Raw genomic sequence first — 26,632 nt, 5'->3', positions numbered from 1 at the left:
CGGTAAATGACCCACAGAATTCTTCATTCTGAAGAGATCAATCACAAGTGCAAGCACCAAATCTCTAAGCAGTTTTCGGCTATGGAGAAGTCACTTAACCTCCCTAAGTCTGATTCTTCTTCATAGTCTGGTATTTATAGGAAAAATTAGTAATTAAGGACATATGCCTTTTAAAATCAGGCGCAATGGGGTACCGGTTGATGCAGTAGATTAAGTGTCCAACTCTTGATTTCAGCTCAGATCCTGATCTCAGGGTTGTGAGTTCAAGCCCCCAGTTGGGTTCCATGCTGGGAGCAGGACAGCGGGGGTGGAGGTGGAGCCTATTTAAAAAAAAAAAATCAGTCACAGGAAGTATTGTGGAGGGAAGACCTTATAATCATCACAAATGTTCCAGAAAATCTAAAAGTTAGAATTTTAATGAGTTAGAAAACATGAAACAAAACTATCTGTGTTTTTTTCTCACCCCCCTCTAAAAAGGCTCCAAATGACTATCTAAAACTATGCTTTTTCATATCTTCCCAAAAGAAAAGGCAATTAAAAGGTCATGTTAAGCAACATCACAAATTGTCAAACCTCTGTTTGTAGTATATAGAAATAAGTCATCATTATGTTCCTAACAATATATTATGATATTACACTTGGGGTTGTAAACAGTTATCAACTATGTGACCCTTTTTGGTTGTGGTAATATAGACCAATGACTCTCAACCAAGAATCATTTGCCTTCTTGGAAACATTTGGCAGTTTTTGGTTGTCATGCCTGGGGATAGTTGCTGGCATCCAGTAGGTAGAGACCAAGGATGTTGCCATCATGTTACAATGCAGAGGAAAGTTCCTCCCCACCACCACCCAAAAATGATCTAGTCTAACTTGCCAGCACTGCTGAGGTTGAGAAATTCTGCCATACACCATGTATAAAGCCTCTTAGGTGTCCTTGAGAGGTACTGTGATAACTTAAAAAAAATATTTAACATTTTAACTCAAAACATAACCAAATGGGACAGTTCATGAATGAAATACTCTGTGACACACAAATGAAAGATAGGAATATAAAGTTTGTGTTACCTCCTATTCTCTATCAGAAAGCATGTTTTTTCCTGCTTGAAAGACCAATTCTAGTTGAACTTGTGAATATGGCATTTAGCATTTTCCCTGTGAAACTGCTTTTAAAAAATTCAGGTTGAAGTTGTAATACCAGGGAAAATAGAACACAGACACTGACATAGTATTCCACCTGGGAGTGATGCTCTATGCAGTCCATTTCTATCTATCTGTTCACAAAAGTGAATTTCACTTAAAGCTAGGGCCACACATTTAAATACTTAAAGCGAGACTGATATTCATCACCAAGCCCACCATGTCCAGCAGGTGCAATGTGGCTCTGCTACAGTGCGCAGGGACCCACAAGCTGCCCAAGTGCCCTGGGTTTTTCCTAAGCAACTTCTCACCACTATGTACATAGTCTCACAACAAAAGGGTTAACTCGCAGCATCGCAGGGAGCCCCAGACACTTCTTCTAGTGTCTACAATAATTCTTGTTGGTTGGGGCCTGAGCTATACCTGCTGTTCAATATTTATCATTCTAGATAAAGGAAATGGTGAAGTGCTCCAGGTGTAAAATATTATAGGGAGGGTGACATTGAGCCCCACCGAAGAGTAAACACTCAGGAGTGGTGGGGACAGTGGGGCACTGGATAGCACATGCCACTGTAAATATGAGCAGCCCCTACTCAGATTCAGCAGATGGTCGCCATGTGGGAATGCAGGTCCAGAGTTGCCAGCTTTTTCAAGAGAAGCAGTGAAATCTAATGATTTTTAAACATTGACGATTAATTCAAATGTAAAACACTATTCAGCCCCCACTGCAGCCTATATAATCCCTTCTGGGGATAACCCGTGGGCCAGCAGTTTGCAAATTCTGCTTTAAAAGGATGGGGAGAGGAATGTCTTGAATCTCAGTTCCAACACGGAATTATTTCTTAGACTACAGGCCTCCTCTCCCGTCACTGAAAGGGATTTTTCTGAAACACCATTCCAGGTGAATTCAAACTGCAGCTGGTATTTGAGACAACAATGGGCCTGCCTCTTAAGGAGCCAGACAATTGACACTTGGTTGTGCTTTTTAAGGTATAAAGCTCCCAACTCCACGTGACCAAAGATAGAGAGGCTCCATGTACTCCCATGTCGAGTTTGCAAGAAGACATTTCCTATAGATGGCTTAAATATTAGCTTCATGTTATGCTCAGATAGGTATGAAATTCAGGGATCATATTTATGATTTTACCTAAGGAAATGTATAAGTGAAGAACAGATGCTAAATACTCTTTTCTGTGTAGATGCTACTAATGAAAATGCCTCATGAAACAACTTAGAAGGCATCCATCTAAAGGTGACACAAACCTTTCATTTAAACTCAGGAAAAGAAACAATTCTGTAATTCTATTCCAAAACAATTGATCCTCTAAAGTGCCTCCCTCTTTTGCTTTTTCACTGATACTTTGGTCATTTTTTTTTTTTTTAATATTGAGGGACTTCTGGATCATTTAAGCAAGTATTTGCTGTCCCACTCCTAATGTAGGGTCTTTATCCCAGAGGAATAATTTATATCATAACAGAATTCAGAATAAACATTTCAGTGACTACAAAGAGCATCAGGGTTTCAATAGAGCGCCGAACTGTGGAATCTCTGTTACAAAGAGGAGCCTGTGAGGGGACAAGGAGAACTACCTAGCAGGTAGGCATTGTGCATGAAGACTGAAGATGACCCACTTCCTGTAGCCAGGTGTGAAATTCCAAGAAAAAGGTATAAGAGAAATAGAGTTCAAACGGGCAAGGGCCATTCAGTTCACAGCAACAGTCTTATGGATAGTTACTCCTGGAATTTATTTGGAAGAAATAAACCTTCAGCTCTTTCCTGCTATAGCAGAGGACATTGAGGCCCAGAAAGGTGATGTTACAGAAGCTCTCAGTCACACAGGTAGCTTTCTGATGACTGTTCTGTTTACTGTATTTCCCTCTGCCACCATCCCTGCTGCCATATTTCTTGGGACTATATCATATAATAGAGGTAAGAATATGTGAGATGAAACCCCTGGGGGTATGTGTGTGTGTGTGTGTGTGTATGCTTTTGTTGATAATATGTTCATGTGTTCAAGGAGGAAGACGCTATACCCAGGAAGTAAAATGAAATTTTAATATTCTAACAATTCTCAACTCTCTTTTATCCTGCATAAGTCAGGATTGGTTAATATTCACAATAACCTATGTTGGTTCTGAGGAACTGAAGGTTTTCTTTTCTTTTCTTTTCTTTTTTTTAAGATATTATTTTTTTGACAGAGAGAGAGCAAAAGAAAGAGCATAAGCAGGGGGAGCAACAGGCAGAGGCAGAGAGAGAAGCAGGTCAGCAAGAAGCCTGACCTGGGGCTCTATGTGGGACTCCACCTAGAGCTCTATCCCAGGACCTTGGAATCTTTACCTGAGCTGAAGGCAGATGCTTAACTCACTGAGCCACCCAGGCACCCTGGAACTACAGATTTTCAAGAGGAAAGGAAGAACATGTAGTGAGCACCTATTATGTGCTTTCTATTAACCTCGCCTATGTAGTTATAACCTCACAAAAACCTGAGTCTGAGACTCAGAAAAGTAAAGTTGCTTTCATAAAGTCATGCTGTTGATCACTGACAAAACTGGCAGTACAGTGTAGTGGATAGAGCATGCCACCATAGCTCACAGCTCTGGTTTGAACCCTGGCCTCCAGCACTGCCAAGATGGAAGCTGTTGGGATACTTATTTGAATCTCGTAGTGTGAGTTCCCTCATCAGTAAAACAGGAATAAAAATAGTTCTCACATCATTTGAAAAATGGTAATGAAAACTCATAGTAGTAACTGTTAAGGTTGTTTAAATGAGTCAGTAAAAAAATTCATGGAAAACACTTAGCTCATGTGTGGCCCATAGTAAATGTTCAGGAAATATTAACCATATTATTGTTACCATTACTCCTGGGGGCTCCTGGGTGTGTGCATCTCCCACTAGAGCACATATTTTTCTATATTCCTAATCATAGTTTACCACCTTGCATGTTATACTGTTATGTTAAAATTGTGTAATGAAGATTTCCATTTTTCAAGTATCTACAGGCATTTTAGCAATAATTTATCTTCATAATGGGTTTCTAAATGAAGAAAGTGTTAACAAAGCTTGGCTGAAAATGAGGCTGGATGATTGAACCCCGAATACCTGGATACCCCCTACCCTTTTACTAATCGTGTACACCTTGACCACTTTTCTAATGTGATGCATGCAGATTAAGTCTTTTGTTTATTGATTGGCCAAATATATGCAGGGCGAATGTACGCTACTTCATCCTTGGCTCTTCCGAGAGAGACTGTTACCATAGTAACCAAGGCATCCTTTGACTCCTATTTCTACACAGAGTTATAGAAATGCTTCGTAAAAAATACTTAAGACAATATTTAATGTCGAATCTAAAGTAATTTTTCTCATTGTTTGGGGAGCAAAATTGATTTTCTCTGGGCAAAGTTTGTTTGGCTGCCCAAATGTACTGTTTATAGTAATGTGTTCCACCAAATTTCTTTAAAAGCCAGTTAAACATATTTTGCCTTAACTTCTAATCTAATTTCATCATTTGGAAGTGCCTCTTGCTGCACTGTGCCTATTTTGATTTGGAAATAGTGCACATTCCATCTTTGCTATGTCAGGGTAAGGTGGAAGGGAACAGAATGAATCATTTGATTTCTTATATCAAAGAACAGTATGTGTGGCATGGGAGGGGAAACACATGCTTGGGTATGTTCAGGAGTCTGGCTTATTTTAAAGCCGAGATTTTCAGGTGGCAGCTGGTGCCTGGTTTATGATTCCAGTGGTTCAAAACCCATTCTTCCCTTAGGCATCTGTTTTAATTTTTTTTCAAAATTAAAAATAACTTTGTTCTGCTCATTATAAGAATGATAATCATTACAGAAGATTCAGAAAACATAGATAAACCAAAGAAAGATGCCCATAATCCTGTTTTTAGAGATAACCACTGTTAGCTATCTGGGTGTGTTCTTCCGTAGTCTTATATGTGTGTGTGTGTGTGTGTGTGTGTATAATTTCAAAAAACAGGATCGTAACTCTACTATTCTGGAGCCTGCTCTTTTTATATAATCATATGCTGTAACTCTGACGTATTCAAAGATTACGTGTAAGCACTGTGTTTAATGGTATAACTTGTAAGGTATTATAAGATATTGGCAAATTAAATTGATATTCATTTGTTGGATATTTAGGTAGTATCTAGATTTTCCTAGCAGAATTATAATGAATTTCTTGATATATTAACCTTTGCATATACTTTTTTTATAAATGCTTAAATGGGTAAAGGTAAAGGTAGATTCGTATTCTTGCTGGAATGGAAGAGATGTGAAGTTGCAATTGATTATGCTTCCATTTCCCCTTCCTGAGAGAATACCCAGGCATCCCTACTAATGTCTGCATCCAGGAATCAGAGCAATGAACTTGATATCCGTTCCTCCTCTGTGACTGAACCATTCAAATGCTAGATCCTAGTTTCAGTTACCTGTGATCTTGGGAGAGATTTTACCTTCTCTCTGTTATTTATTCCATAAACATTTATTGGGAATCAATTATATTCTAGTACTCTGCTCTCCTTTGTGAATTTTATCACTTACCCATACCATACCTATCATGTACTAATACTAACACCCATACCTGACCCTATCGTGTACTAATAACCTGTACACAAGCATTTAAGTTATAGGGTGTTGGAAAGTAGCATAGACTAACCCCCTAATTGGGGGTCTGAATTCCAAGTCTCTTATATAATAGTTAATTTATATTTCTGAAACACAATTTTCTTATCTTTTAAGTGGAAAAAATGGAAGTTATTTCAAGGTTTTTGTTGTTGTTGTTGCAGGATTCAGTGGCTTCATATATAGAAAGTGCTAGGAATTATGCCTGGCATAAAGACAGTGGCATTGGTGGTGCCAATGGCAATGGGAAAGCATGGAAAAGGTAGCTACTTTTCCTTCTGAGGGGCTTCAGGAAGGCATCCAACTTCTAGTTCTATGCTTAATAGACTAAACAGAGAGCTGCAAGTTTAAAACTCTATGTCTAAGTGCCAGCTCTCCATGACTCACTGCCTGACCTTGGGTTAACCACTTAATCTCTCTCTGCCTTGGTTTTCTTCTTCATAATATGAGCATAATAACTCTTATCCACCTCACTAGGGCAAGGATGACTAATCAGTGTTTATAAAACTCAGTAAATCTTTTGGGTATGAAGTGCAGGGAGGTTGGAAAGTATTATTACTATTAGCTTCTTTCTTAATATCTAAATCAGCATGCCAGGGACTGCTGAATGGAATTCCACGGTTATATCCTCATCCTGCATCGTTGTCAAGAATCTCAGTTCCTTTAGCCCTGCCCCTGCAGATACCAGTTTTTCTACCACTATTAATGCTTACTGTTCAACAAGGAGCAATCAATTTCCTGTTTATATCCAGGTGTCCATAGCTATCCACACCCATAAGCAATATTTTTTCCTTTAACAAATAATTATCAAAGAGTTGGAAGATGCTGTGCTGGATAGTAAAGATATAGGAATGCATAAAAATCAATATAGTACGTATCTTCAAGGTATTTAGAACCTGGTGACTGACCCAGACTGGTAGCTAGTAGTCCTGTTACAGCCCCAGTTCTCTGAAGGAAGAAATACAGGGCTCTAGGGATACATAATATGCATGTGCCCAGTCAGCAAAATCTTTCTTCTGGAAGTGATATGGAAATGAAAACTGAGAGAGAGGCAACCTTATAGCCAGGGAAATGGAGGGGAAAGAGGGGTAGGGAAAGGAAGGAATGTTCTAGAAAAACAAATTATTATCATTCACCCACAATGAGAGTGAGCAAGCTCTATTAAGGAATTGAAAGAACTTTCATAAGATTAAAGGGGAAATGCTATCTTAAAGCATACATCCAACACCATCTAATTCCATCTTTTGATCAGGCTAACTTCTCGACCTAACTATTGGTGCCCTTCATTTAAGGTACCTCACAGCCTGGGATACTGACTCCTCTCCAGCCTAAACATCTGAAGTGATTGCTTCCTCAACTCTTGGACTTCAGTCTCCTGGGCCTTTAATCTCTTGTGAGTTTCTTAGTATCAATACTAATGAACATTATTTATTATTATTATTATTATTATTATTATTATTTTGTCTGTCTACATGCTATTGTCCAATCCCTGTCTGACTTTCCTTGTAGCTGTTGTTTATTCTTCAGTAGAACAGTCAACCTCAGGGATGACATGTGTGTAAAGAAAGAGTCACGTTTTTAAAAAATTGGAACTTTGTATACATTAAATGAAAGGGCTAAATAAGAGAGAGAGATATCTGGGAAGAGTTAAGTTGAACATCACTATGGTGCTCCTATGTATAACTTTGAAAGGAATATGCATGATTTAGATTCCTCCTATGCAGTGCATATTATATATTAATTTTGCAAGCATACACTAGAAATCCTTGAAAATAGTACCAGTAAGTGTATATATCAAAACGTAAATGACGTAGTGAAATCTTAGACACAAGGTGAGAATTGCATTGAAAGAACAAGACCCCCAAAAAGAGAGAAGAAAGAAACTTGTCAGTAATAAAAACATGGTATAAAACTTTAATCAACATCAGAGTTAATCAGCTCATTTGGTAACTGGCAGTTCAATGAAGTTTCTGTTTTAAAATCATGGGCAAAGCAGACTGCCAGGTTTTATTTGTCATCTGATATAAGTTGAGCTATAGTCCGAGATGGTGGAAAACCTTTTTTGTTGGGTTTTACCTCTTTAATCTCAAATGAAAACTGGCACTCCATCTGGATAATGTCCAATGTGACACATTTTGGGAACCATCTACTACCTAGCCTTACAAATCAAGAACACTGATTAAATAATCAAGATTTCTGAAAAGCCTTGAGGGAGTGATACGTTTCTTGCATCCGTAATTGCCATTCTGTTTGTAGCTCAAGATGTTTTTGAGCTCTAGATAAGAACTTGTGTTTGACATACTGGCATTGAATATCTTATTTGTGGATTAGCAGGAGTTTAACATTCTTAGAAGTAATGTGATAGCAAATAAGGAAATTGTGGAATTTAAAAAATGTCTTAAACTAATGAAATTTGTCACTAGGAAAATGAAACAAGGTAAGTAATTGGTTATATATTTTTGAGGGATAGAATGAAGGTAATGATATTTTGCCAAGCATCCATTTAAATAAAAGCTGTGATTGTTCTTCCTGATAGTATTAATATACAACATATATCTATGTAATTATAATCCTCCATACATAAATTTAAAAATCACCTCTCCCTTATAATATACAGAAATACAAAAATTCTGTTTGTGACACATGGTAAAACACACCTTTGTGGTGATTTAAAATAACCACTGCTCAAATTAGAAAGACATTGATTAGAATAATAACTGATTTCCCAGAACTGAATGCATGAAGGAGCAATTCTTTCATTAGAGATGTCAAAATTAGTCCAGAAAATATCAATGAACATTATTAATGTTATGTTCAGCTTTGGCCCTAGGCAAAATTGTCAATTTGGTAAAATTATTCTTTGCCATTTCTCAACATCCCTTTGAAGGATTTTTTTAATGCTGGTATTCAATCATTTATTCATTCAAGAATTTTTTATTGAGAGCCTACTAGATGGCAAGCACAATCCTCAGTGCTAGAGGTACAGCAGTAAAAAAGATAGTCAACCACCCTGTGTATATAGAGCTTACGTTATAGAAATTCAGGTGGAGTCAAATAATTAAAAAGCTGAATAAGTTAAGGAAAAAAAAAAGAAAAGATTAGATGATAGTAAATACAATGACAATTATATATAAATAATAAATAGAGTGGTATGTTAGAGAGTATCCAGGGTTACCTTAAGTCAGGTATTCATGAAAGACTCTCTAATGAGCTGACACACCTTTGAGGCAACCATGAGAAAATGTTGGGCTGCACCATTACAAACAGAATGATTCTGGCAAATGCAAAAATCCCAAAGCCATGAAACTGAGACCGGGGGCGTACTTGGACTTTGATGGACAGGAAGAAGATCTGTGTGACTAGAATGTAATGAACAAAGAACTATATAAGGCAAGAGAGCCAGACAGGGGTTTCTTGCTTATGCAGATTCTAGAAATTTAATAGAAACTCTTTTCAGTCTGATGGGAACCGACTAGAGAGTTTTAGTAGCTATCTGTCTTCTCCCTTTCTTCTTTCTTAAAACTTCTGTTCCCCTGTGTTTTTTTGTTTTTTGTTTTTTGGTTGTTTTTTTTTTTTTTTTTTTTTTTTTAGAATCTTCTACTATTGTAGCTCTCATAATAGTTCCTTCGCCCAAGATCTTTTATATCTCTCTTAATAAAATGTCCCTTTCAACTCTCTACTCTTTCAGGTCTTGCCAGGTAATTTGTAAACTAATCTGATAAATCAGTATGAATTAGAGCATTCGTAGTAAATGTGGCTTAAAATGATACCCCTCTAAGATAGCATTTTTACTTTAAAACAGACTGTATTATCTAGACTTCAAGGAGTAAAGACTTTGGAAATTATAGCTATTTACTAGGGGGAAAAAAAACCACATTCAAGCAACTGCTTTTTTCCCCCTATGCAAAGGAATATCCATGATTATATGAAATCTTCAGTGAGAATTATCATCATCCTTGGTTTTGTGATCATTATGATTTGTTAATCCCCTTTTGAGTGCCAGGCACTGTATTAGATACTTTAGATACATATTTTTATTTAATTCTTACTGTAAATCCTATACATTCCCAATTTATAGATGAAGCAAGTAAAGCTCAAAGACTTATCTGTCCTTGTTCTATATTGTAGACCTGGGATGACAACGAGGTCTAGAAACATAAATGGTAATCAATAACTGTTTTCTAGAAAATGTATGATTGATTAAAAAAATAATAAAATAAAATAAGAATGGCCACTCAGCCTGGAAGCTAGTGGGTCAGTCAAGCTGAATTCAGCCCTTACAGATTTAGAAGCCCGCTCTCTGTATAATAATGCCTTCCTCATTTAGTATGTAATGGATTTTACTTTCTGATCTATAGCTCAGAGATAAGTTCATTCAAAGGCAAGAAGAAACACACCAAGGGAGGCAAAGTCTTCAGTTAGTTAGAAGATTCCCTCCCCTTCTATTTTCTGGGTCTGGGAGCAATTTGCTGTATCTTCTGGGGAAATCAGGCTGATTAGATGACTAAAGTCTGATAATTATGTTATTTTGATCAGAGTACAACTTGCTCAAAGGTGTTTGCCAGGAACACACACTCACACACATGCACAGTTGCGTACACACACACACACACACAGAGTACATGGGAAAATGCCATGTAGAACACAAAAGCATCCAGGCTTCGCCTCCAGTCAATGTCTATAACCAAGCAATCTTGTTTTTGGGTGATGTTCAATATCTTACCAGTTACAAAGAAAATACCCCTGTGGTGTCTAAGAATGTGATAAGAGTTATCTTCAAGGAATACAATTTCGTTCTTTGATTTTAGCGAGATCTACACATCTCTGTCAGAAGCTGAACAAGTGCCAGAGTCTTTAAAACAGAAACAAACAAGTGTGTGGCTCTGAGTCATTCTTTTCAGGAACACTGAACCCTTGGATAGGCACTCTTCTGAAGATATGATGCTTCTATTTGTATTATAAACTTGAACTTAAGGATAAGTTAGAGATTTCCCACAATAATACTCTTGCAAAGCACTCATCCCATGGATTACTATGTGGGAAGAAAATGTTCCTTGATTAAATGTGTTTAGGAAATAAAGTGAATTATCTGATGTCTTAGAAATTCACAAAGGCTATTATTAAAGAATTGAAGAAGTCTTTAAAAATAAACAACAACAATAACCTATGTAACTTTGTTTACCCAGTATATCTCAAACTAATTTAGCCACCATAATTTAATAATTTAATTTAAGACACCGTAAGAGGTCTATAGAATTAGTTGTCTATGGAGTATCTTTTGGGAAATGCCCAAAGTAACTGGCATTTGGCAAAGTCACAAAGCCCCTAAGTAACTTTAAGTGGTTCATGATAGGTTGAAAAGCAAAGTTCCTGTGTGTAGATAAAGCTTTTATAACCTCTAGTGACTTATGGGGTAATTTATAATATTTTAAAGGAGAAAGATCTTTGCAATAGTATAGGCTATTTATGTATGGTGATATTACTTCTAACTCTTTAACTGTCCATGATAAATTATGACAGGTGGGAACACAGGCTGTCGGGTGAAGTCCTAACCCTGCCACTTAGTAACTTAGATGACTTTGTATGACTCACTTAAATTCTCTGAACCTGACCTATAAATACTACTTAGCTCAAAAGAAATTATGGAGATAATATAAGCAAAGAGCTTGGCATTATGCTGGGCAAATAGTAAGTGCTCAATAAGAGGCAACTATTTCACTTTTTCTCCCTGACTACTCTTAACAAGTTTGTGCAGAACCATTCACATTCTCTTCTGCAGCCCACTTCTTGTCAGGGCATGCATTTATAAGGAGACCGAGTGGGTATTAACTATCTCATATACAGACCTCATTAGTGCAATTCACAAACCAAGACCAAAGTTTTATGGATAAAAAATGCAAAATTATTTCTTGCAGTGTTAGCCACATTCTTCTTTAGCTATAATATTCAGCTAAGTGGCACTTTAAAAAGCTATTAGCACAAAAGTCATTCACATCAAAAATAGTCTTAACATTAAAAATCAGTTTTCTATAAAAATCTGTGAATATCCTTTATACTGTTACTAAGCCTGTACAGGGATGTCCCCTTAAAAAACAAAATGAGTATTATAGAATAATCTCCCAGGGAAATTTGTACTGTGACATGACGGACTCACGTTTACCCTAAGAAAGGCCAACAGTTGGCAAACGGACATTTGTATTTGCCAGATTTACAAGTTACTGATAGAACTACAAATGAGTGCTTCAAGTTATCCACAAACAATTTGCTTCTCATGCATCTGCAACCTACATTTATAAGGGAAAAATCCCACTGCAGATTTATAAAAATACTTTGCTACATATACTCTGGAGTTGATAATGACTTAAGTAGGATTTCCATACTATATTGTTGGGTTTATTATTTATTTTGGAGGCAGAACATGACAGCATGTCTTAATAATTTAAAATGACTATATATTATTAATCTTGTTATTCCTCTGCTACAGTCCAGAGGTGTCCCATCTCATTCAGAATAAACGTGCAAGTCCTCGAAATGGGCTGTAAGGCCCTCTGATCTCACCCCTCCTCTCTGTGTTCTCATTCTGCCACAACCACACCATCCTTCTTGCTGTTCCAGGCATGCTCCTGCCCTCAGGCCTTTGTCTTTTCTGTTTCTTCTGCCTCAAATGTCCTTCCTTCAAACATTCAGATTGGTCCCCCAGTTCTTTCAGGTCTCAAATCAAATGTCACTTCGCCATTCTGTATTGACTAATACTTCTTTTCTCAAAATTTCTTTATATCCATCTCTGCTTTATATTTCTCCAAAGCACTTACTACTGTCTGACATAGTAATACATGATCACGAGAGACATTTATTTAATTTTCAAAACAATTTTTAGGTATTATTTATTTTTGTTAAAACATTGTTAAATTTGCAGCACCTGGGTCTGTTAAGTGTCAGTTAAGTGTCAGTCCGCCAGTTAAGTGTCTCGACTCTTGATTTTGTCTCAGGTCATGATCTCCTGGGTCATGAGATCAGACCCTGCATTAGGGTATGTGCTGAGCTGGGAGTCTACTTGAAGATTCTCTCCATCTTCCCCTCTTCCCAATCACATAGGTGGGTGTGCACGCATGCTCACACTCTCTGTTTCAAATAAATAAATAAATATTAAAAATTGTTAGGGGTATCTGGGTGGCTCTGTTGGTTAAGTGTCTGCCTTTGGCTTAGATCATGATTTCAGGGTCTTGGGATGGAGCCCTCATCAGGTTCCCCGTTCAGCAGGGAGTCTGCCTGAAGATTCTCTTCCTCTGCCTCTCCCCCAACCTTGCATGCATGTATGCTTTCTCTCTTCCTCTCTCTTTCAAACAAATAAATAAATCTTTTTTTAAAAAAATTGTTTAATATCGAAATTGTTTCAACAATTGTTAAAACATTGGAAGCTTGGAACTGACTATGATAGGAGTATTTACACCATGGAAATTGACAAAATGCTACCAGAGTTGTTTTTTAGAAGAATACCATTAGATATAATAAATACATTTACTTTTTTTAATGTTTACTGTTATGGATGGTTTACTATTAAAAAAAACTATGATTGTAATAAATATTTCAGCAGGTTAAAGGAGGAAAGATTATATGGTCATCTCAAAGGACACAGAGTAAAATAATTTGACAATTAAAAAGACGTTTCTCATTTTAAAAAAAAAATTAAATTCAGGAAACCTAGGAAGACATCCTTAATATGATGAGGATATCTACCAAAAACTTACTGCCAATATCTTAATGATAAAAGTTAGAAGTATTCTTTTTTGTTTTTACACTAGTTTTTTTTTTTTTAATTAACTTATAATTGACATACCACCTCAGGTCCACAATGTGATGATTTGTTATGCTTATGTATTGAAATATGATTACCACTGCAGCATTAGCTAAAACCAAAATATTCACCCGAAAGTCAAGAGAAAATCAACAATGACCTTTGTTCTCCTTTCTGTTCTACTTTGTATAATGATTCTAACTAATGCAAAAGGATTTTTTACAAATGTATATAGGGAGTGAAAGGGGAAAAAAATACATTCATTGTTCCTAAGAGAATCTAAAGGCAAATTATTAGAACCCAGCAGATCTATACAAGATCTAATAATCCCCTATACACCTACAACAAATAATTAGGAACACAACTCTAGCAAAAATATAATTTAAATCAGTGAGGTACTTAGGAGTAAATATTTTTAAAAAGATGACTTAAATTTTATGAAAAAATAAGCACCCAAAATTCAGATGATAATCATAAATTTAATTTTATTAAATTTTGAAACTTATGCATTAAAATATACATCATGAACAGAAGGAAGAGAAAAGTCTCAGACTGAGAGAATCTTACTACCCATTTAATTCTTAAAGAACTAGAATCCCTCTTATATTAGGAACTCTTAGAATACTCAAAGACTACCATAGTGCCCGATCCGTGGTTCTCTTCTCTTTCTAACTTACACCCTTGCTGATTTTATCCAGCCTCTTGTCAACTATACTTGTGATGACTAATAGGAATCTCAAACTGTGATCTACCCTCATTCCTCCCATCTCAGTTGTCTCGAGAAAAACTCAAGCCTGGAGCAGTTCCTGACTCCTCTTTCCTTTCACATTTCACATTCAGTCCCTCTTTATTGTCAAAGTATATCCAGAATCTAAGAACTTTTCATCATGTACATTAACACCATCCTGGTTCAAGCCATCATCATCTTTTGCCAGTGTTAACAACAATCTCCTGACTGGTCTCTCTGTTTCTGTTGTGTTCTTACACAGCAGCCAGGTGATTCTTTAAAACCTCAGAGCAGATCATAAGTCAGAACTCTGCAGTGGCTTAGCTCCACTTCAACTTCGTCCCTTGCTCACTCTTGTCCAGCCACATGCTGGCCTCCTTTTTGCCCTTAAGACATGACAGCCATGCACCTACCTTACAGACTTCGGCCTAGCTGTTTTCTTTTTCTGAAATGCTTTTGTGTGTGTGTGTGTGAAAAACGATTTGGCTAAGTCTCTTGGCAATTTCAAGTCTCATCGAATCTCCCCTCAGTAAGAACTACCCTGATCACAGTATTTCACAATACAACTTGCATAGTAGAACACTGCGCACTGTTTTTATTTTCATTTTAGCTATCACACACTATATATTTTACTAATATTTCACATTTTTATCTATGCCTCTTCAGAAATGTCAGTTCTACAAGGGGAGCCATTTTGCTTTATTCATTGATGTTTTTCTAGCTCCTAAGAGTACCTTAGAACTAGTGAATGTTTAGTAAGTTGTTGTTGAATAAATGAATGAATGGAAATCAATAATAAAATAGAAAAGAAAATGGGAAAATCTTAAAAGTAGATAATTCATTGAGAAGAACATTCAAGTGAGCAATAGTCAACTGAGCCTAAGCTGCTCTATGTCATAATAATCAATAAAATGAAAAACTAAACAAAGATAACATTTTGTTTTCACCTCATGGCAAAACAAAGTCTGATAATACAAAATGTTGGTGAGGGTTTATGGAAACAAGCAGTGATAACAATGTGTGGTTTGAATGTAAATTTGAACAATTATTTTAAAATTCAATTTAATAATCCTGGATGAAATTATCCACGTTCTTCAATCCAGTACCTTCACTTCTAGCTGCATTCCCCAAATAAATTCGACCACACAAACAAGGAAATATTGGCAGCACTGCTTGTGATAGAAGAAAAAGGAAAAAAAGTATAAATTCTTAATAGGAAAATAGATAAATAAATTGTGACTTATTTATACAATGTAGGTTTATACCGTCATTAAATTTAATAAAGCACAACTGCATGTATTAACATGAATTAATTTTAATAACCGAATGTGGGGTGAAAGTAAGTTGAAGAATATAACCCTATTTGAACTTTTTGAAAACAGAAAAAAAAATAGTACATATATTTTATATATGTAAAATTCAAGAAAATACAAAATACAAAAAAAATGTATGGAAATGGCAATGCCTACCTCGGGAAATTGACAGCCTTTGGGGAGGGAATAGGGAAGATTTAGACAGTAGGGCTTTTAGTGATGTTTTATTTCTTTTAAAGATATATTTTAAGTATGATGAGTATTAATATTTACTTAATCTCAGTTGTTGTAGACTTTTATATTGTCTTTCATATAATTCTGTATTTTAAATTTTAAAATGTTAAACTAACATTTTGGCAAGTAAGAGTAAGAGATAGAAGGAGAGATTGGATGATAACCTGAGGTAACAGTGACAAAAGTATAAAATTCTATTGTGATTGGAGAGATTTAAGTATATTTGTAAGCTGGAAAGAGGGGCCTTACAGAAAGGGGAAAGAGACAATACAAGAGAAAAGGTAAAAGAGTAAAATCATGATGACATGTGTAGAATGTCAAAACAAAGGCATACAGGTAGCTCTTAGTTTTGACAGGAGGGAATCATATTTCTTCTACAAAAAGGAGGCAGGAAATACTAGTTGAACATACAGAATAATATTAAGATACAGAAGTGAAAGGTAAAGGGGAACTTAAGCAAACATCATTCTCAGTAGAATTGAAGACAATGGGATATCAAGATTATGTCCAGGCAGTAAGATAATCAAAGATTTTGGTAATATGAGGAGTCCATAGAGGATATGAAACCTTTCCCTGGACATAATTAAAAAATGGTATATAGATAGTTGTTATCAAGCAAGTTATAAACCTAATTTGTGTTAGAAATTAGTGATTTTTGTGTTGTACCTGATTTTGTAACTTCCCCCAGCAGTGTTCAGTAGGCAAGGAATATAGAAAATGGACTAAGAGCTGAGAGGAGGACCAACTCAGGGTTGGAAATGGACTAAATTCTAAAGTCAAAAAAAAAAAAAAAAAAAAAAAGAAGGAAGCCACGAATCTATGGTATTAATGAGAGTATCAGTGAGTATGGTATTAATGAGAGTACCAGCCTTAATCAAGGCTGGGAAAAGAGACAAGTGATATGTACAAAAACCTCATGAAATGATGAAGCAGTGAGAAGTTGAAGACATGAAGATTATCATGAGGACAAAGGAACATTTTCAGCAAGACTGCAGTGACAGGGAGAATGATAGCAAGAAGGTGATGGTACTCAAGAATTTTGGAAACAGACATCTTAGATTCTCCTTAGTTCAAGATAAAATTTAAAAAAAAATAGAGATGGGCAAAATGAGTGACAATGAGGACTAAAATGTGAAAGAGTCATGTGAAATCCAGATACTGGTTTATATCTTAAGTGTAAATGTTGGAATTGAGATTGTTGAGGATGATCGAAATACTGAAAGGAAAGATCTCCAGGATAGCTGTTCAACTATTAGAAAGAGAATATTACTATCAATTTAGGAGCACAGGTAAAGAGTGAATGCTATTTTCATTTCAATATTTATAAATTGTTCAATGTAATGTTATTTGAGATGCCCCTATGTTGATAACATGTAGATCTAATATATCTATTTTAATTTTTCTATAGAATTCATTTCTATGAATATGGTAATTTGTCACCTACTCTCTAATTGGTGGAAATTTAGGCTATTTTCAATTCTTCTTTTTTGCCCTGACATAATAATAAAAAATAAATTTTATTTTCAAACATGCTTTATTATGCACTAATGAGAGAATTTCTCTAAAACATTTGTGTATAAGAGAAGTTCCTGGATCATAAGGATATAGACCTTAAACTGAAATATGTGAGTTGTATTATATGCTGAATATTATTTTTGTGAATTTTTAAAACACAAACCAGCACAAATACTTACTCTAAAGGAGAGTTAGCTGTTTATTACCTTCTTTATAATGTGTAAAATAATTCATAATAAAAAATATGTTTTCAAAATGACATAATTCATAATAGAAACTTGAGATAACACAATTAAAGAAGTAGATGAAAATAAAGTAAAATAATCTTTTGTCCCAAAATTCTGATATGAGAATTATTGATATTTTGGTGTATGTTTTCCATTACGTATGCACACTTGTAAATATAAAAAAAGTACACTTTATATCATACATGTTTTAAAACATACTTTTGTTTCACTTAAAAGTATATCATAAAAGTCTTAATAAACTTCAGATTTAAGCTCTGACATGTAAAGACTTTGGAAGTTACCATGCCTATCCTTAAACAAAAAAATAGCTGTGAATTGAAAACCATTGTCTTTTCTTGGATCCATTATTGAACTGCGGTTGCAGGATAAACCACCACTTCAATATGTAGAAAGAAAGGAAAATCCAGAAAGGCATAACCAACATCTGCATACTGGGGCAGAAGCTGCTGGACCCAGGAACTAGTAGGAACATTAAAGTGGTAATTATAACAAATTTTTGGAGGGTAAATATAGATACACTTGACAGAGAGAATTTCCTGGGGGCCACAGTCAGTGGCTTTCCACACATTCAGGGGCTTTACCTCTAGGAACTCTACCAGGTTCTCATGGTGAAGAGCCAGGAAAGATTTCTTCATGGCTCTGGAGAACGGAAGAGTATCCATTGGGAAATGTGCCCAGTTCCATTCTCCATAATGAAGTTCTACTATCCAGGGTAAATATTTCACTAGAACTTAATCCAAAGTGGGGAAATAGCACTTCTCCAAGTCAAACCCTTGGAGAGATTGTGTTAGGAATCTGAAATTACTTTGTTTAGGTCACATACCAGGGACACGTGACCACTAGTAGAGTGAGATCTACTCATATGATTATGGAATGCTTCCCCTCTCCTATACCTTATTACCACATGAATAGGACTCCAGCATCATAACAGGGAATTCAATGAAACAAGATGGGATTGGGAGGGAGACAAACCATAAGTGACTCAATCTCACAAAACAAACTGAGGGTTTCTGGGGGAGGGGGTTTGGGAGAAGGGGGTGGGATTATGGACATTGGGGAGGGTATGTGCTATGGTGAGTGCTGTGAAGTGTGTAAACCTGGTGATTCACAGACCTGTACCCCTGGGGATAAAAATATATGTTTATAAAAAATCAAAAATCAAAAAAAAAAAAAAAACTGAATGAGCTGTAAGTCACAGATTTTATCTGAGAAAAAGTTCTTAGGAAAGTCCAAAGACAGCATAGGTATGGCCTCTAGAGAAATTTAAAGTCTCTAGCACCTATAACTTTAACAAATATAAAGCACAGACCAACTTCTATTCAAATTAATGTAAAACCTCAGACTAAAAGCCTATTAATCTCAGTTCCAATTACTTACAAGGTATGTTAAAAGAAAGAAAAAACAGTCTGAAAAAACAAAGAAAACATGAGAATAAGACAGATATGACAAAGACTTTGGCACTATCAGACAGAGAATTTAAAATAACCATGATCAATTTGTTAAGAGCTCTAAAGAAAAAAATAGACAACATGCAAGAACAAATAGTCAATATACTAAGAGAGACAGAAACTCTAAAAAGTTTCAAAAAGAAATACTAGAATTAAAAGATACTATAACACAGATGAAGAATGCCTTTTATTGTCTAATCAGTGGACTACACATGGCCAAGGAAAGAATCTGTAAATTTGGAGGTAATAGAAAGTTTCAAAATGGAAATGGGAAGGAAAAAAAAGAATGGAAAGAATAGGAATCCAAGAAGTTTTTGAAAACTTCAGAAGGTGAATATATATATATATATATATATATATATATATATATATATATTTGGAATACCAAGAAGAAGAGAGAAAATGGAAAATGGAACAGAAGAAATATTTGAAAAAATTATGTTTAAGAATTTTCCAAAAATCAATGAAAGACACCAAACTACAGATGTAGGATGCTTGGAAATCAAGCAGAATAAATACCCAAACATCTACATTTAGGCATGTTCTATTCAAGTTTCAGAAAACCAAAGACAAAGAGAAAAGTTTGAAGGATGCCAGGCAGTGGGGGTATCACTTATCTAGAGAGGATTCAGTAGACTTCTTATTAGAACCATGCAAAGAAGGAGATGATAGAGTGAAATATTTAAAGTCCTGAAAGAAATAAACAACCAGTCTGAAATTTTATATTCAGGAAAACTGTCCTTCAAAAGTAAAGACTAATTAAGACAAACAAAAATTGGGGGAATCCATCTCTAACAGACCTGCTCTGTAAGAAATGTTAAAAGAAGTTTTGTGTTTTTGTTTTTGTTTTAGGCAGAAGGAAAATTTTAAAGGTAAGAAGTTTAGATCTAATAATGAAGGAATAAGCGTTAAAGAAGGAGTAAGTTAAGATAAAATAAAATCCTTTATTTATTTATTTTTATTTGTAATGGTGCTAAGTGGAAGAGACCAATCTGGAAGATCTACAAATTATATGATTCTAACTATATGACATTATGAAAAAGATAAAACTAGGGCAATTCTATAAAGATCAGTGATTGCCTTCATGGAGTGAAGGGTGGGGTGCGGTTTTGTTGAATAGTTGAAACACAGGGGAATTTTTAGGAGAGTAAAACTAATGTGTTTTGATACTGTAAGTATTCATATATGATACTATGCATTCATTAAAACCCATAAGCCTTGTTACAGCACAGAGATTGGCAAATATGCAAGCTTTTAAAAAATCATTTAGGTGTTGGACGCCTGGGTGGCTCAGTAGGTTGGGTGGCTGCCTTGGGCTCAGGTCATGATCCTGGTGTCCTGGGATCGAGTCCCACATCAGGCTCCTTGCTCAGAGGGGAGCCTGCTTCTCCCTCTGCCTCTGCTTGCCACTCTGTCTGCCTGTGCTCACTCTCTCTGACAAATAAATAAATAAAATCTTTTAAAAATGTATTAAAAAATCACTTAGGTGTTCAGGGGATTTCAAAATGTGATAAAATAATCTTAGGTATATTACAAACCTATAAAATAATCTCGCTGAATGCTGTGAGAGAAAAGGTGCTGACCTAAATAACATCAGAAATGAGTAGAGTCTGTGAGATTAAAGTGAAAACAAGCTACAAAAGTACTATACTATAGCTGATATATTTGATTCTCATGGATTTATGACTCAGTAACTCTGAAACTACTATCCATGAATTCTAGAATGGAACAATTAAAAGGTTGGCAAATGGTAGGAGTCAGAATTGTCACTCCCAAATTGAAGTGGGAATTTACAGATAAACAAAGGGAAAAGTCTAGAATGACCTGGATAGGAAAGGATTACAGTTGGAGACATTAATATGAACTCATATTTAGATAAATATAATTATAGATAGTTAAATATGGAAATATTATAAACTCTGGTTAGTAAACTCACAGATATTTCATTGTTTTGTCAAGCTCAGAGCAATGACTCCTCAGTAGCAATGAGCCCACCTAGTATCCAGATCTTGGTTTCTAATACTCTACTCCAATAAAAGGAATGAGGCCTCCTTGGAGAAAGGACTGATTTTAGGACTGGTTCAAAAAATGTACAAGATGAGCTTGAAACACCTTATGGTATAATTCAGTAAGACAGTGCTAAAAACCAGACTGAAACCAAAACCAAAATAAAATACCCACCACAATGACAAGGGTATATTAAAGTCAAATATAGTAATATTTACTGGCCAAAGCTGAAACTGTCTGAGCAATAAAATAAAGCATAAATTAGAATCTCACCTAAAGTATAAAATATCTGTAAAAGTTTATACTGAGATAAATAAATTATTGAATAAATAAGTTGAGAGAAGAGCTACATCTCTCATGCAGGATAATTAGAAACAATTAATGGAGATACTCAACTCTCAAGGAGTTGGAACACAACCTCCTGCTTCTAAAGTGTGGGCTCTTGTTACTTCAGCCAGGCTACCAAATTCACCTGTGATAAGCCAGTATTGATATGATTTGGTTAAAATAGTACTTTATTCTGTGGCTCTTCCCCCAAACCCATAACAGCAATCTCTCCTTTGGAGAAGTTGGGGGAAGTCTTTCTGGGAAAAATAACAACAGATAAGCACAAAAAGTTGAGTCTGCTTCCATAAATTTGAATTCCTTTTGTAACATTAGCATCTTTTGTTTTAAAGATTTTATTTATTCATTTGATGGTGAGATAGAGAGCACAAAAAGGCAGAGCAACAGGCAGAGGGAAAGGGAGAAACGGGCTGTCCGCTGAGCAGGGAGCCTGATGCAGGGCTTGATCCCAGAACCCTGGGATCATGACCTGAGCCAAAGGCAGACGCTTAGCTAACTGAGCCACCCATGTGCCCCATAATATTAGCATCTTAATGTATTTCCTCATTTTGCATGTTCATGCTGTTTACAATGACATAATTATAGTTCCTTTGTGTGCTCCAGAACAGGAATGATTAGAAATCAAGGGCATGGTGGCATGAGGCATCAGGAAACACCTTTAAAACTAAAGACAGTCATCAAGAATATTAGTAAATCTACTTCAGTTGCTTTCAGTGGGCTGGCCAACACTTTACTGCCCACTTAGAGGAAATGTCCCTACTCCATGACCCAATTCTTGGTACCACAAAAATGCCTGATGAATCCTCAGTGAGACAGATGACTTGATATTTCTCTTATTACTCTGGTCTTAGTTTTAAAAGTAGCAAATATCATTGTTATAAAGTACAAATTATAAGGAAGCATCTTCAAGTCAGAGAGCACAGACTGTCTGTTAGAAGAAGGAATGGGAATGGTAGGGAAGGAAGAAGGAAAAGAAGAAGGAAGGGATGGAGATAGGGATCGCCAAGGAAAGGGACAGGAAAGCAAGGGAGGGAGGAAGGGAGTAGAGGTGGAGGGAGAGAGGGAAAAGGGTAAGGAAAAAGCAAAACGAAATAATTCCAATTTGTTTTAATAGGCTTATTATTATCTAGGTATGATAAGGCTAATAGCTCAGGAAATGACTGACTTGAAAAGACAGTTCATTCCATTCGTAGTTCCCAAGGTTGAGCATGGAGGCTACTCATGCAGGTGTAGGTGGCACACAGGATCACTGGGTTCTATTATAGAAAGAAGAAGGGAGGGACTCTGGGCAAGCATCTTTACTGTGGTTTCCATGGGAAAAGAATGACACAGCAGGGTAAGCAAGCCTAGGACTGGCTAGCTTGAATAATTTCAGTGGGGTCCAGGCGTAAATGTTGTCTGTGGTTATCTGGTACTTGGCTCTGGGGGTGCATGTGTGGTGGCCAGGGCTGTGGCAGCCTGGTAAGGGAGGTGGCTGGGGTATGGACATAGCTGCTCAAGAAGAAGAATTGATGGGCCTCTAGCCAGGGCCTCAGAATTGGATCAATACAACATTAAAAAATATGTGTGTGTGTATATATGTATATGTATGTGTATGCATGTATGTATGTATGTATATACATGCATATACTGAATGCTACCCAGACCCAAAGAAGCAATTTATATACTCTATAATTTATTAGGGGGTGAAGGGGAGTATTCTCAATTTTGGCCACTAATTTTTAGATGATTGAACAAACACAAAATCCAGTCTAAAAATAGTTAAGTTCATGAAGAATTGGTTATATCACTCTGCATATTAAAAGAAGTCAAGTCAGTTACAACATACCAGTTAAAATACCTTTATTTTAAAAAGATATGAGGCAGGATTTATCTGCAGGAAAGGTAGAAAAACAGCTCATCATTAATGATATTAATGTTTCTTTTAGCACTATTCACAAATTTGAGGAAATCTATGCAGTCTTATTTACTGGTAGTGTTTTACTTGAAAATCATGAAATCCTGGTCTGCTATTACTAGTGTCAAAACAGGTTTCATGTAAAGATTCTGAGAAGAGGCGAATGAATCTATGTGCCCAGAAGTCTAACCTGCAGGTGATATAGAAAGGTCTCTAGAAAGCCCAGTGATGTAAGCTAACATCAAGCTCATTAATTCTGAGAGTAACTAATAAAAATGGTCCTTTAATGAATTGAAGAAATTAAGGAAACAAGGGCAAGTAGTTAAATTCTGTAGTTAAGTATATGACTCTCCATCTGTCCAAATAGCTTGTATTGACATAATTTCTAATATGAATAAAACATCAGTAAGATCAATATATAGTGTATGTTCCAACCAAAATGTGATAATAATCCATCCATGGTAGCATTTATTTGATCAAAGTTATTCAATCTATTTAACAAAAAAAGCAATAACATTTTAGTGAAAATTAAATTAGGGCTTTAAATACAAGGTAATATTCTCCCTAAAAGTATTTTGGCAGGAATCACTCATTCCAACAGTGACATATTTAATATTATTTACCACTTATAAGACATTCTCCTCTTCCAAGTGTTTTACTAACACTGACTAATGACTTTTCAGTATATTGCAACAAGACAGGCAAATACAAGTTAAGGGAAAAGACTTTTATTTTTTTCCTAGTTCAGATAGAAAGTCAATGTCAAAGTTTAAATTATGCTTAGGATTTTGGCTTCAGTCCTTTGTCCCAGTTATTAAGTAAAACATATTTATCTCAGTATTCTCAAATGCTATGAAATCATGTCTTTCAGGAAAAAGAAAAAAAATGTACAAGCTTGAGAACCAAAGTTGAAAGGATAATTTCAATTTTTCAAGACTCCCTCTGTGCTTTCCTATGGAGGAAAAAAAAAAAAGCAAAAGGAAAAAAAAATAGAAGAGTAGTTCTTTTCCTCTCTCCCTCTTGATAAAATAGCTTTATAGTCCTGATAATGTCACACTGTAGTCCCTACAATATGAAGTATGGTAGTTTTCAAATTATCTTTAAAATAACAGAGTATTTTTCATAAAAGCATTGGTGAGAAAATACTGAAAAGAATCAGATGTGCAAACTATGTTACAGCTCAAGGATGTCTGCATAACAATGTGAGAGAAAGAATTCTTTTCAAATACACTTACACTCAAGGTATCTTTATATACCGGAAACTTAAAAAAAATTATTACCGCTTGAATAATGCATACATTCTTTAGTCACAAGATTGCATTCTTTAAATAAATAATAAATATCTCACAGTGATAGCCATAAAAGAAAGCCACATGAAGGTTTCAAACCATGCTTAATCGAAAGGAAGGCATTCCCTTTGTAGGAGTGACTGAAATGTAAGGCTTCATATTATATAGACTGAAGAAATGTTCATTTTCCCAAGTCACATTTGTAAATCAGAACAATGTTAAAGTCAAAGAAGTCTGTAGACTATGCTAGAAAAGTTTGACCTTATGTTTCTTTTCAGGGGTTGGCAAACTATGCCCCTTGGGGCAAATCCAGCCACCCACCTGTTTTCATAAATAAAGTTTTATTTTAACACTGAAATGCCTATTTGCTTACATATTATCCATATCCACTTTTGTACTTCAACATTAGACTTGAGTAGTTTCAGCAGAGATCTTGTAGCCCACCAAAATTAGCATATTCTTTATAGAAAACATTTGTCAATTATTTCCCTATTAAAAGTGACAGACATATTGAGTCCCTGAGACAAGTCAGACAACACTCATTCGATAAGAGGGAGGCTATTAAATGTTGAAAAAAATAAGTAAATTTGTATTTTTATAGTGAGTACCTAATTTCTGAGGAAGGTATGATCCAAAATTCATTTTTAAGTTATTTACACCTTAGTCATATTCATTAGCTCATAATATGACTTACTAAACTGGAATATAGTACATATTGCATTTTTAGACCAGACTATGAATATTTAAAGCATTGTCTCCCTTTATCTTTCAAGAACTTCTGTGGGTCCTGAAGTTACTTAGAGAAGATCAAAACAATCCTTATTCAGAGTACTTCATCCCCATGAAGCCAACAGATTCACTGGGAGTGAGCAGGGTAACATGTCTAGCTCGTTTCAAAGGAGTTCTGTAGAGATCACAAAAATTATTTCCTCACAATGAAGAGCAGAAGGAGACTTTTGATATCAATTTTTTGTCTGGGGTTGTATATGTTGTAGGATAGTCTTATAAAATAGAGTGCTCTGATGTTTCTGAACTTCTCAGACTTTCTGAAGCCATGATAAAATCTTCATTTTTAGTGTTGTCTCACTTTTAGTGTTGCTGTTGCTGCTGATGATGATGATGTGGTACGTAACACTATATATCATCTTCTCTTCACTCTTCTAAGCTTTTGTATGTTGTGCGTGAATCCTCAGATAATAGCAAGAAGTAGGATTGTTATTATCATTACTTCACACACAAAGAAATGAGTAAGTTCTAATAGGTTACACAGCTGAAAGGTAATAAAGAGAAAAATGGGTTCCTGTCAAAGCCTTAAAGTTGAGATGATTTCCCTAAGCCTCATAAGCCTCTCTGGAAGACCTCCTACAGGTTTATTTTAATCCAGATAAGTTCTGTATGTTTAAATTATCTTTCAACCCAATTATCTATTGATGTGACTAGAAAGCAATACTTATGATACCTGAGTTTTACCCTACTCCTTCCACCTCTGCTTCAATTCCATTTTCCATTTTTTAGAAGTTTTTGAACCAGAGGTTAGAAAATAATGCAAGTTTTTAGTAATATTTGGGAGGCTTGGGTTGGCTCACAGGAAGAAAGGAGGGGGGAATATAACACAATGTGCTAGAACTAGATCTTTCAAAGAATGGGTATATAGCTTTGTTTCCATTTGCCTCAAAGATAGTTACATTTTAATTGTAGATAGAAGTAATAAATCGCTTGCAGTTTTTAATACAACAGAAGAGAGCAAAAGCACTGAAAATGCAATCAGGGCTGTGCCTGGTGGGTTCATTCAGCTTTCAGCATCTGCTTGTAAACTCAGAACCAAATAACAGGATCTAATGAGAAAAAACATATATGGTATTACATATTACAAAATAAATATCCTATTATTTTATTGTATGTTGTGTGTAATATGTATTTTCTTAATCAGCATACCGTATTTTTTAAGAAACACTGCTTTTCTGTGTTAACTACTATGGCTAGCTCTTTTATCAGTTTTAGTCATATTAATACTGTATTAAATTTTCCTTTACCCTTTTCT

At 35.5% G+C, this 26,632-nt stretch overlaps 1 protein-coding gene across 1 annotated transcript in view; it reads left to right on the top strand.

The window, feature by feature from the left end:
* The window catches only part of TENM2 (teneurin transmembrane protein 2), a 1,882,184-nt gene that overhangs the window by 598,038 nt on the left and 1,257,514 nt on the right, over nt 1-26,632 (top strand). The window contains exon 6 of the mRNA XM_082724104.1: nt 7,066-7,166. The gene's annotated coding sequence lies outside the window, so the exon portion shown is untranslated. The remainder of the gene's footprint in view (nt 1-7,065; nt 7,167-26,632) is intronic.

The sequence above is a fragment of the Mustela nivalis genome (assembly GCF_964662115.1).
Source record: "Mustela nivalis genome assembly, chromosome: 3".
Taxonomy (NCBI): domain Eukaryota; kingdom Metazoa; phylum Chordata; class Mammalia; order Carnivora; family Mustelidae; genus Mustela; species Mustela nivalis.
Note: the sequence above shows the minus strand (reverse complement) of the source record. Positions and strands in the feature narration are given on the sequence as shown.